Here is a 13,695-nt window from a genome sequence, read left to right as displayed (position 1 = left end):
TGACAATTAATATTTTGTAATTAGTTTTTAAATTAAAATGATCGAGTGAGAGAACAAAAAAATATTTATATTTGATTTTCATTTTTTAATATTGGTAAATATATATAGCATATAAATATTTAGAAATGATGGACAAAATATGTTTGTTGAATTTTGGTCAACTTTATTTTACTGAAATTATTTAAATTAAATTTATTGTTTTATAGTGTTAATTGGTATGAAATTAAAGTAATTCATTTGCAATTATTTATATTTAATATATATTTATAATTGTTTGAGGATTAATATTTTGTAATTGTTATAAATTTTGGATTTCGATTTTGAAACCAAAATGTTAATCATTATGATTACTCTATTAATGTTAATAACAATTTGAATGTTTGTAAATTAAAATTCTAATATATCCGATTTAAAATTAAAAAATTCACAATTACCATAAAGATGTATGATTAAAATGATCGAATGAGACAACAAAAAAGTAATAAAGTAAAATACAAGATGAATGTATTTCCAAGTATTTTACTTTAATCATTTTTAGTTTCAACAATAAAGTAATATATTTTGTAACTCAATTGTATATCTTAATTCAATTATCAAATATATTACTTCAATATTTAACATATCCAACGATCTCAATATTAATACGGTACTTTATTTATTCAAGTCATTCGTCTAAATTGGTACTTCTCTTCTATTAATTATATTGATAAAATTGTATATATATTATTGATATAAATACTTAATTATGACATAAAACTTTATAAATTTTTTCTTCTAAATCCACTTAAATTTAATAAATAAAAATATACCCGCGCAATACGGGGGTTAGCGTCTAGTATTTAATTATTAACAAACCGCACATCACATCTGCCGTTGAATTGAGTTTTGGTCATCTAATAGTCCAAATAATATTTGTTCTGTTTTCCACAAGACTTTATCATGTGCCACTGTCAAATATTATTATAGATAGTTAGATGCTTGTTTCCCTCTTTTCACGTTGGTTTCATTAAGTGTATATTTGATATAGCAATCTATTTTCTATAATTATTAATTAAATATACACTAAGAATAATATTTAATATTACAAATGGACTAAATAAATAGATTATTGACATTTTATTATATTTCTATAATTTAAAACTTTGAAGAAAGAGGGAGATAATACAAGAAAAAAATTGACTTTATTAGATTTCTAGGACAAAGGAACACAATTTTTAAACACAAAGTATAATAACTATTTAGAGTGTTCCCTTTAATATACTTTATACTACTAGGAGGAGTGGAACATATATATTCTCAATAAAAACTCTAAAAATGCTTATTGAAAAAAATAAAAACTATACAATACCTGAAAATGAAGCAGATGGTAGTAAATGAATAAGCTCCAAAACAAATTGAATACTTATTGATATTCTAAAATCTAATATTCATGAAATTAATCAAGGGTACCCAACTTCCATACATATCTCCAAAATAATTTATCATCCACATCATTCATATTAACATTAACAATTCTTGTTCTATTTAATTCTTCTGGTACGTTATCTTTCTTCTTTAATGTTTTATAATTAAGATTTTAATGTTTTATGATTTGTATCTTAATGTATTTAGGGTTTAGAGTTTCTATTCAAGATCACGAATCACATAGTAAATAACATATATCCAAAACCTCCCAAAAGTTAAATTTAAAGAGGAATTTATAATATAGTCCACACATTACATTAAACAGATTAATTGGTTTAGTAATGATAGAATAAAATAGTAAATGATAGTTGATTAATTGTTTTAGTAACTATAGAATGTCAAAATATAACAAAAAAAAATTAAAAATTAAAATTTATTAAACGTGACAAGTTTGTAAAAATTAAATTATATTGTGGTTTAATATATGTTAATCGGTTGCGATGAATTTCGACTAAGTGTGATATAAATATAGGTATTAATAATTTGATATATGCTAATTGGTTGTGATGAATTCCGACTAAACACTACGCCAAAAATGACATTTAACAGCGCCCATTTTACAGCGCTTGCTAAACACAAGCGCTGTTGTAATTATATTTTAAAAATAACGGAACCTTTTACAGCGCTTTTGATGCCAAGCGCTGTAAAACAAGCGCTGTAGTAGGTCATATAACGTTTGCGCATCACGTTATAAGGCTTTTACAGCGCTTGTCAAAAAAGCGCTGTAAAAGGAAGCGCTTTCGCGTATCAGTTACAGCGCTTTTTTCACAAGCGTTGTAAACTGCATCTTTCAAATAATTATATACGTTGGAAACCCTCATATCCTCTACATCTTTCAAATAATTATATACGTTGGGAACCCTAATATCCTCTACGTACTGTGCGGCCATCTACGTTGTCTAAGGTATTTTTTACACATGATCTGTTATGTTTTGTTACATATATATTAAATCTACTAAAAATTGTTTTATATATATATATATATATATTAAATCTCTTTTACACATGATCTGTTATGTTTTGAAATTGTCAAAAATTGTCAAAAACTCATACCACATGATCTGTTCTGTTTTGAAATTGTTAGTTGATATTGGTTTCTTTTTGAAACTTGTTGATATGTTTTGAAAGCTTATTATTTTTGTTACTGCATTTATATAGGTGGTATAATATGGATAGGAAATGGATTTCAGCCAATCGATTGTCAAAAGAGTATGAAATTGGAGTGAAGGAGTTTGTTGAGTTTGCAGTGAAGAATGCAAAAGATCCAAATAGAGTAGTTTGTCCTTGTTTAAAATGTTGTTTTGGAAAACGTGTTAGAGAAGATGAATTAGAAGGACATCTAGTATGTAATGGAATTGATCAAAGCTACACATGTTGGATAAGACATGGTGAGAAAAAAAAAGGAAACATTAATTTTGAGAATAGTTCGACATATGCTTCAACTGACTTCGATACAGATACATATGAGCCGGACCGAGTTGATGAGATTGCAAAAGCAGTTGAAGAAGATCTTCGAGATTGTCCTAAAATGTTTGAAAGTTTGTTGAGTGATGCAGAGAAAGAATTATATAATGGTTGTACTAAATTCACAAGACTGTCAGCGATATTAAAGTTGTACAACTTAAAAGCGAGTAATGGATGGTCTGATAAAAGCTTTACAGAATTATTAACACTCATAAAAGATATGTTGCCAGATGATAATGAACTTCCCAGTCGAACCTACGAGGCTAAACGGATTTTGTGTTCTATTGGAATGAGTTACGAAAGGATTCATGCGTGTCCTAACGATTGCATTTTATTTCGAAACGAATATGAACTACTTAAGGCGTGTCCGAAATGCAATGTCTCTCGATATAAGAAGAAAGAATCTACTCCAGCAAAAGTCGTGTGGTATTTTCCTATAATACCAAGATTTAGGCGCATGTATCGCAGTGAAGAAGATTCAAAACACTTGACATGGCATGCAGATGAAAGAATTAGAGATGGAATGTTTCGACACCCTGCAGATTCCCCACAATGGGCAAAAATTGATCACGAGTATCCTGAATTCGGGATAGAGTCAAGAAATCTAAGACTTGCACTTTCTACTGATGGAATGAATCCACATGGTCTTCAAAGCATCTCACATAGCACGTGGCCTGTGATTTTGGTAATATATAACCTACCTCCATGGTTATGTATGAAGCGTAAGTTTATGATGTTGTCTCTGTTAATTTCTGGACCCAAACAACCGGGGAATGATATCGACGTATACTTGACTCCTCTAATCGAAAATTTAAAAAGTATGTGGGAGACAGGTGTGGAAGTTTATGATGGGTATAAGAAAGAATGTTTCAATTTGAGGGCTATGTTGTTCGGCACAATTAATGATTTTCCAGCATATGGTAATTTATCAGGATATAGCATTAAAGGTCAGTGTGCATGTCCTATATGTGAAGAGAGTACAAATTGGATGCGGTTGAAACATTGTAAGAAGAATGTGTTTCTTGGACATCGTAGATTTTTACCTTATAGTCATCAGTATCGTGGGTGGAGAAATGCATTCAATGGAAAATCAGAGGAAGGTAAAGCTCCTTTAGCACCGACTGGATATCAAATACTTGAAAAAGTACAAGGTTTGACCAATAAATTTGGCAAACCTTTTGCGGGAGAGCTGGTGAAAACTGGGTGGAAGAAAAAGTCAATTTTCTTTGAATTGCCATATTGGAAGTCATTGTATGTAAGACATTTCCTCGATGTGATGCATATTGAGAAAAATGTATTTGAAAGTGTTATTGGTACGTTACTCAATGTTCCAGGAAAGTCTAAAGATGGCGTCAATGCAAGATTGGACTTGGTCGATATGGGAATAAGAAATGAACTGGCTCCAGTAAAGAAAGGAAATCGCACATATCTACCTCCAGCCGCTCATACTCTATCTAGAAAGGAAAAAATTGTTTTATGTAAATTTCTACACGAAGTTAAAGTTCCAGAAGGATACTCTTCGAACATTAAAAATTTGGTTTGTATGAAAGACCTCAAGTTAAAAGGTTTGAAGACCCATGATTGTCATATTATAATGGAGCATTTGCTACCAATAGGTATACGTTCCATTTTACCTGAAAAAGTTCGACTAGCCTTAACTAGATTATGTTTCTTCTTCAGGGAAATTTGTAGTAAAGTGATCGACCCTCAGAAATTACCGACATTGCAGAGGGAAATTGTTGTTACTTTGTGTGAGCTTGAAATGTATTTCCCACCATCGTTTTTTGATATAATGGTTCACCTTACTGTTCATCTGGTTAAGGAGACACAACTTTGTGGGCCAGCTTATATGAGATGGATGTATCCGATAGAACGATATATGAAAATATTAAAAGGGTACGTAAAAAGTAGAAGTCGACCAGAAGGTTGTATTGCTGAACGATACATTGTTGAAGAGGCTGCTGAATTTTGTACTGAATATCTGTCCAATGTTGAATCCATAGGGCTTCCCATGTCTCGTCATTCGGGAAGACTATCAGGAGAAGGGATAACTGGAAGGAGACTACTGACTATATCAAGGACAGAATGGGAGCAGGCACAATTGTATGTTCTGCACAATGATGATGAGGTTCAACCGTATGTTACAATACACATTGATCAGTTATCTCGTTTGAACATGAATAGGAATCAAAATTGGATAACTCGAGAGCACAATCGAAGTTTTGTAACATGGTTAAAAAATCACATAATGTCAAAATTTGATATAGACCCCGGATCAATTTCAAATAGATTGAGGTGGCTAGCAAATGGTCCGAGCTTACATGTCTTTTCTTACACTGGTTATGTTATTAACGGCTACACATTTTATACCAAAGAACAAGATGATCAGACCACTATGCAAAATAGTGGAGTCACTCTCGTAGCTGAAGCGATGCATGTCTCAAGTGCAAAAGACAAAAACCCAATATATGCAAATCTATCATATTTTGGGGTTATCGAGCGCATATGGGAGTTAGACTACACAATGTTTCGTGTTCCCATATTTGGTTGCAAGTGGGTCGATAATAATAATGGCGTTCGGATTGATGAGTCAGGATTCTTGCTTGTCGATTTTAATAGGGTGGGATACAAAGACGAGCCTTTTATTTTAGCGTCGCAAGCTCAACAAGTGTTTTATGTCACTGATCCTTCTAATGATAAATGGTCTGTTGTCCTATCGACCAATAAAATAAGTGATGATAACAATAATGATGAAGATGTTGGTAATGATCTTTTATTTGCAACATCACAACAACCACATGAAATTGATTCAACTGATGATGGTTTATATCTTAGAGATGATCATGATGAGGGAATTTGGATTAATCCATCGTTTCGTATTGTAAATGGACAAACAAATGTGAATGTCACCAGGAAAAGAAGAAGGGCATCTTAATGTATATATATGTTTAATTGTTTTATATAAGCTATGCATGTAATCTGAACTGTGTTATTGTAAATATGCATGTAATCTGAATTGAGTGTTTTATACTAAGTTCTGATTAATTTATTTTCTGATTAATTTATTTTCTGCTTATATTTAGCTTGATTTGAGTGTTTTATACCAAGTTCATGTAACAATGAGTGTTTTATATTTAGCTTGATTTACATGAACTGAACTGAATATAAATTAGTAATTTACATGAACTGAACTGAACTGAATAGAGAGATTCTCTTTTGCTCAGTGCATATATATATATAGATTCTTCAGAATACTCATTTCTAATAATTCATCATCTCCTAAAGTATTGTGATAAAGACAATGATAACAATATTTTTAATCCAATAAACAATGATAAAAATGTTTTTAATGTCATCCCAACCCAAATAAACCAAACACAAAAATAAAATAAAGAGACATTTTACAGCGCTTATCTTAAAAAGCGCTGTAAAAGATCCTTTTAAAAATAAAATAATGAGTGTTTTATACCTTTTACAGCGCTTTTCACACAAAGCGCTGTAAACGACTCTTTTGAAAGTGAGTAAAAAAGACATTTTACAGCGCTTATTTGACAAAGCGCTGTAAAAAAGCTTTAAAAATAATATTCATCAGACACCTAATTTCTTCAAACACCTTGTACGCATCATGGGAATCCAAAAAACATCAGACACAAACCCATTTCTTCAAACACCTTGTACGCATCATGGGAATCCAAAAAACATCAGACACAAACCCATTTCTTCAAACACCTTGTACGCATCATGGGAATCCCCAAAAACACCAGACACAAACCCATTTTTCGCAACATGGCAATGATCCTGAATACCAATTAAGTTTCGATTTAAGAAGGAAAGAGAATGTAAAGAGATAAAAAGGGTGTTGAGGTGGAGATTGAATTGTGAAAGAGTAAGCTTTGATGTTTGTGAAGAAGATGCATAAAAGGAGAAGAGTTTGGTGAAGAGGAAGGGATTTTTGTGGTGACCAGTTACTACTATGTGGGTTTTGCATGCATGTTGAGCTTGTTTAAAAAATAACATAACATAACAAAACACAAAAACAATAAGGCCTTTTACAGCGCTTATTTGGAAAAAGCGCTGTAAAAGAGCCTTTTAAAATTAACATAAAGAGACATTTTAGAGCGCTTATGTGGAAAAGCGCTGTAAAAGGCTTTAAAAAACATTCATATAACATAATAACACACGGAGGTCTTTTACAGCGCTTATTTGGGAAAAGCGCTGTAAAAGAGCCTCTTAAAATTAACATAAAGAGACATTTTAGAGCGCTTATGTGTAAAAGCGCTGTAAAAGGCATTCAAATAACATAATAACACACGGAGGTCTTTTACAGCGCTTATTTGAAAAAAGCGCTGTAAAAGAGCCTTTTAAAAATTTAACTAAAGAAGCCTTTTAGAGCGCTTATGTGTGAAAGCGCTGTAAAAGGCATTCATATAACATAATAACACACGGAGGTCTTTTACAGCGCTTATTTGAAAAAAGCGCTGTAAAAGAGCCTTTTAAAAATTTAACTAAAGAAGCCTTTTAGAGCGCTTATGTGTGAAAGCGCTGTAAAAGGCATTCATATAACATAATAACACACGGAGGTCTTTTACAGCGCTTATTTGAAAAAAGCGCTGTAAAAGGCATTCAAATAACATAATAACACACGGAGGTCTTTTACAGCGCTTATTTGAAAAAAGCGCTGTAAAAGGCATTCAAATAACATAATAACACACGGAGGTCTTTTACAGCGCTTATTTGAAAAAAGCGCTGTAAAAGAGCCTTTTAAAAATTTAACTAAAGAAGCCTTTTAGAGCGCTTTACAAAATAAGCGCTGTAAAAGGCTTATAAAAAGCGCTGTAAAAGTGTTACGTATATATAACAGTTACCTCTTCAGTTTCCTCTTCATTACGTAACCTTCATCTCAACCTTCATTTCTTCTCTTCTTTTGCAAACCCTATCATCCCGTCCTTTACGAACCTTATTTCCACGATCATCTCCTTCATTTCGAACCTTATTTCCATCCAAGATCATCTCTCCCATTTCACACAATATATTTTCATTGAAATACGTAACCCTCATTACGTATTTCTTCAAACCGTATTTCTGTGAACCATATTTCTGTGAACTTTCTGCAAACCCTCTTTTCTTTGCATTTCGTCTTTCTTCGAACCATCATTATTCAGGTATTGATGTTATTAAATTTTTGTAATCATTAGAATGCATGTTGAGCTTTTTTAAGATATACTGATACATGTTGAGTTTGTTTATAATAATGCATGATCCATGTTGAGCTTGTTGATGTTATACTAAAGTGCATGTTGAACTTGTTGTAGTTAAATGGATACAAACAAAGATTTAGAAGTTCAAAATGAAGAAGTTGGCACCTCTAAGACTTACGAAAAAGAAGTCAAACGTGGTGCAACTATCATGCAAAGGGTGATTAAAGCACGGAGCAGTGGCATTAAATTTGAGGTATACTATATATACTCTGTTTGCTGTGTGTTTTTTTATCTTTTTTTAGGGTTTAGGGCATGTACTTACTATATGAGTTTATTAGGTTGGCTGGAACGAGAGTGGTCAGCCAGTTGACCCCAACAGCTCCATGTTTGTAAGCTACATTGGGGCTGTTGTTCGTCAAAATGTCCCAATAACAATAGACAACTGGAGAGATAAGGCGTTGAAGGATGCCAAAGATATCATCTGGAATGACATTCAAGTAAATATTTTGATCTACTCTTTTGTCATTTATAATTTTTTTTCTGTAAAATACATTACTTATAATTGTTTTCATTGCAGACCACTTTTGTTCTTGATGAGGAACGAAAGTCATATGTTTTGAGAGTTGCTGGGAAAATCCATCGTGGATTTAGATCCCATCTCTCAAATTTCTATCTAAAAGATAGAGAAGGAAACACAAATGCTGAACCTCCAAAGATATATCAACATTATATATCAAAGGATGAATGGAGTGCATTTGTTTCCAAACGTTCTGACCCGGCGTTTGTCGTAAGTGATTAATTTATTAGCATTTGTGTTTTATTATTCATATTCGTAGCGTATTTTAAATTTTTACACAATTGCTATTTTTTTTTTATATAGAATATTAGTAAGGCAAATCGCGAACGGGCAAGCAACCCAAAACACCCATACAAGAAATCACGTATGGGATATGCACGCCTTGAACAAAAAATTGTAAGTAATTAAACATCACTTGTAATTTGTATTATAAACTATAGTGTGTAACTAATTTGTATTATTTTGTTTATGATTTTAACGAATAGAGAAAAGACACCCAAGCCGATCAACCCTTGGGTCGTCATATCTTATGGAAGGAAGCGCGTGTTAACAAAGAAGGAGTGGTTGATAATGAAAATGTCAAGAAAGTTGTAGAACTTTGTGTAAGTATATTATCACTTTAATATTTTTTAATATTGTATTTTAAAAATGCTATTGAACTTATCTTTTTAATGTTACATGTATTTTAGGAAACTATTGAACAAAGTTCTGAAACTCAAGAGGGCAACAAGGATACGTGCAGGGACATTCTTGGGAAAGTGTTTAATGTCCCTGAGTATTCCGGTCGAGTGAGGGGGAAAGGATTTGGCGTAACTCCCAAAAGCTTTTTTCCTCAAGAGAAGCGCCAAAAACCTTCCAACGAGGAAGTATTAGAGAAGCTCAGAATCTTATCGGAGCTAAAATGTGTGTGTGTGTGTGTTTTTTTTTTTAAACGCTGTAAATTAATTATTTGAAATGAAAAGCGCTTTTTAGCTTTTTATGGCATTTTTTTTAAAAAGCGCTGTCTTTTATCTTTGTATCCAAAATTATTTTGATCCAAAATCACTTCACAATCAGTGCACACAACAATAAAATATATTCAAATACCATAAGCAGTTCACACAATCAGTAGAACATAAATCAGAACTCTGTAACTTTTTTAACATATATGTAACTCTGTAATTTACAACCTAAGTAACTACATTCAGATACATATATACAACCTAATTTACAACCTAATTACCTACATTCAGATACGTATATATATATAACCTAATTTACAACCTAAACTACATTCAGATCCATATGCATGTTCATATATTGTGTCCTATGATCATTTACATATAATAACTAACAGAATATACATTATATGCACTAGCTACCATATAATATTCAGATCCCTTGCCCAGCAGCAAGCTATTTCCCAGAAAATCAAATAATTTTCATGTCAAGCACGTACTGACACCATTCTTCCTTTAATTCCATCAGATCTTCCTCAGAATATGATGGACTGGAATTGGCAAAGTACTGCAATATAAAAATTGAACATATTATATTAAGTTAGTATCAAATATATAGATAATTTATATATGAAAATCATATAATGCAAATACCGTACCGTTTCTGGGATAATAGTTTTATTCTTCTCAACAATCTCCTTCATGAATCTCAATATGTAGTACCCACAGTCGATGTTATTTGTTTGACGAGGGCACTTTATTGGGATCCATGTAATGTTATTAGACTTCTGCTTCGACACTTTAGCACCTCTTTGAGCTCGATAAACTTTTAAGGCACTATCGAATGAATAAATGTGATTATTAGAGCATGAATATTTATATATATATATATATATATAAATATTCATGCTCTAATAATCACATTTATTCATTCGATAGTGCCTTAAAAGTTTATCGAGCTCAAAGAGGTGCTAAAGTGTCGAAGCAGAAGTCTAATAACATTACATGGATCTCAATAAAGTGCCCTCGTCAAACAAATAACATCGACTGTGGGTACTACGTATTGAGATTCATGAAGGAGATTGTTGAGAAGAATAAAACTATTATCCCAGAAACGGTACGGTATTTGCATTATATGATTTTCATATATAAATTATCTATATATTTGATACTAACTTAATATAATATGTTCAATTTTTATATTGCAGTACTTTGCCAATTCCAGTCCATCATATTCTGAGGAAGATCTGATGGAATTAAAGGAAGAATGGTGTCAGTACGTGCTTGACATGAAAATTATTTGATTTTCTGGGAAATAGCTTGTGCTGGGCAAGGGATCTGAATATTATATGGTAGCTAGTGCATATAATGTATATTCTGTTAGTTATTATATGTAAATGATCATAGGACACAATATATGCATATAATGGATCTGTTAGTTATTATATAATGGATCTGAATGTAGGTAATTAGGTTGTAAATTAGGTTGTATATATGTATCTGAATGTAGTTACTTAGGTTGTAAATTACAGAGTTACAGAGTTACATATATGTTAATAAAGTTACAGAGTTCTGATTTCTGTTCTACTGATTGTGTGAACTGCTTATGGTATTTGAATATGTTTTGTTGTTGTGTGCACTGATTGTGAAGTGATTTTGGATCAAAATAATTTTGGATACAAAGATAAAAGACAGCGCTTTTTAAAAAAAATGCCATAAAAATCTAAAAAGCGCTTTTCATTTCAAATAATTAATTTACAGCGTTAAAAAAAAAAACACACACACACATTTTACAGCGCTTTTTTTAAAAAGCGCTGTAAAATGTTGTTCTAAAGCGCTTTAATGGTGCACATTTTACAGCGCTTTCTTGAGAAAGCGCTGTAAAATGTACAAGAAAAGCGCTGTAAAATGCAGACCCATAATATGAAATTCTGGGTGGGCATTTTACAACGCTTTGTTGAGAAAGCGCTGTAATATGCACACCCATATATAAAATTATGGGTGGGCATATTACAGCGCTTTTTTGAGAAAGCGTTGTAAAATGCAGACCATAATATGAAATTATGAGTGTGCATTTTACAATGCTTGTGTTAAAAAGCGCTCTAAAAGCATACCCATAACTCATATAATAGGGTGCATATTACAGTGCTTTTTTGTGAAGAAACGCTGTAAATTGTGCATAACAAGCGCGCGTTGTATTTACATGTTTTATAGCGCTTTTTTAAAAGCGTTGTTGTATCATTTACAGCGCTCGATTCCACAGCGCTTATTTTTTTGAAAAAGCGCTGTAAATGGCTTAAAAAAAGCGCTGTAATATGCGTTTTTTCGCGTAGTGAAACGTCATATAGATATATATATATTAATAAATATGTTAATTGATATAGATATTATAGTGTATTAGATTGTAGTTTTTAGTTTTATAATGTGTATTTTATGTGAATGTGATAAGCTATCTTTACCTCTTTTCTTGTTACAAGAATTAACCTAACCAAACGACATGCATCACATAGATCGTATGTATACTACATCATGTAGAATGGTATGTGAATAGAGATTAAAATTTATTTTACTAGTTTATTTAATTATTAAAATTGTTTTTTTTTTATTAGAGACACAATGTTTAAGATTAATATTAGACCTATAAGATCTTTAAGACGACTTTAATACCATTATAAATTTTTACACAACTGCAATATTTTGGGTTCGAACTTAAACAAAAAATATATTGACAATTTTCAATTCAGAATTTAATTTTTTTTTATATAAAAAAATCTCAACAGTATTTTTACCAAATATCTTATTAACATTGACTACTCTAATAAACACATGTACTGAGTTCCATTGCTTTTCCTTCCTTTTATTTTTATTTTTACTATCTTATTTAGTAATCCTGTTGGAATCTTAACTAGGAATTAGTCTTTGCTTTTAAGGTCTGTTACTATTGTTGCAGTTAATAAGCTATTTTTTAGGAGCTGAATAAGCATTTGAATTATTCTAGTTTGTTAGGATTATTGTTCCTAGTTTTTCTACTGTTAGTTACTTGTAAGGCTTATTTAAAGCCAGTTAGCTTTGCGTTTGAATAAGGAAAAACTAACACAGTTTATCCATTGCATTAGAAGTTCTTATTATTGCCTTACATTTGGTATCAGAGCTCCACCACGGGGCCTGATAAGAGTGAGTGAGCTAAACGTGTTTGAGAGGAAAAACACTAGAGTGAGTTGAACAAGAGTGTTTGAGAGGAAAAACACTGAGTGAAGTGACATGGCAGAATCTAGCAATTTCACCACACCATGTCTACCCAAATTTGATGGAGATTATGATCATTGGAGTTTGATCATGGAGAATCTACTTCGATCAAAGGAGTATTGGAGTGTTATAGAATCTGGAATCCAGGAACCAAAGGAGAATGAGCCGATAAGTGTAGCAAAACAGAAGGAATTGGATGACACAAAGCTTAAAGATCTGAAAGCAAAGAACTATCTATTTCAGGCCATTGACAAATCCATCCTCAAAACTATTACACAGAAAGAAACAGCCAAACAACTATGAGTGTATTGACATTCTCTGTGACAATACTTCATCAATCAAACTTTCTAAAAATCCTGTGTTGCATCGAAGGACTAAACATATTGATGTTAGATATCATTATTTACGTGATCTTTCAAATCAGGGAGTAGTTAAGTTAATCTTCTGTGGAACACAAGAACAAGTTGCAGACATTATGACAAAGCCAATGAAGTTGAATCAGTTTGTGACACTTCGAAGGGCATTGGGAGTACAGCCACTTGAAAATTAAACTGTATGCTCAATGAGCATTTCAGTTTAAGGGGAGGAATTTGTTGGAATCTTAACTAGGAATTAGTCTTTGCTTTTAAGGTCTGTTACTATTGTTGCAGTTAATAAGCTATTTTTTAGGAGCTGAATAAGCATTTGAATTATTCTAGTTTGTTAGGATTATTGTTCCTAGTTTTTCTACTGTTAGTTACTTGTAAGGCTTATTTAAAGCCAGTTAGCTTTGCGTTTGAATAAGGAAAAACTAACACAGTTTATCCAT

This window comes from Cicer arietinum, chromosome 1 (genome assembly GCF_000331145.2).
Source record: "Cicer arietinum cultivar CDC Frontier isolate Library 1 chromosome 1, Cicar.CDCFrontier_v2.0, whole genome shotgun sequence".
Taxonomy (NCBI): Eukaryota; Viridiplantae; Streptophyta; class Magnoliopsida; order Fabales; family Fabaceae; genus Cicer; species Cicer arietinum.
Note: the sequence above shows the minus strand (reverse complement) of the source record.